The sequence below is a fragment of the Nematolebias whitei genome, chromosome 8 (genome assembly GCF_014905685.2).
Source record: "Nematolebias whitei isolate Nwh7 chromosome 8, NemWhi1, whole genome shotgun sequence".
Lineage (NCBI taxonomy): Eukaryota > Metazoa > Chordata > Actinopteri > Cyprinodontiformes > Rivulidae > Nematolebias > Nematolebias whitei.
Window position 1 is genome coordinate 4,746,434 of NC_056505.1, and position 449 is coordinate 4,746,882.

A 449-nucleotide genomic window follows, 5' to 3' on the forward strand; every position below is an offset into this window, starting at 1 on the left:
CAGCTGCAGTGAGAGGGTACAGCTGCAGCGAGAGGGTACAGCTGCAGCAAAAGTACAGCTGCAGTGAGAGGATACACCTGCAGTGAGAGGGTACAGATTCAATGAGAGGGTACAGCTGCAGTGAGAGGGTACAGCTGCAGCGAGAGGGTACAGCTGCAGCAAAAGTACACCTGCAGTGAGAGGGTACAGCTGCAATGAGAGGGTACAGCTGCAGTGAGAGGGTACAGCTGCAGTGAGAGGGTACAGCTGCAGTGCGAGGGTACAGCTGCAGTGAGAGAGTACAGCTGCAGCGAGAGGGACAGCTGCAGCAAAAGTACAGCTGCATTGAGAGGATACAGCTGCAGTGACAGGGTACAGCTGCAGTGAGAGGGTACAGCTGCAGTGAGAGGGTACAGCTGCAGCAAGAAGGTACAGCTGCAGCAAAAGTACAGCTGCAGTGAGAGTGTACA

General features: G+C 55.0%; 1 protein-coding gene across 1 annotated transcript in view; it reads left to right on the forward strand.

The window, feature by feature from the left end:
* prkg2 (protein kinase cGMP-dependent 2) overlaps window positions 1-449 on the forward strand; it is a 27,990-nt gene that overhangs the window by 26,497 nt on the left and 1,044 nt on the right. The window lies entirely within an intron of this gene.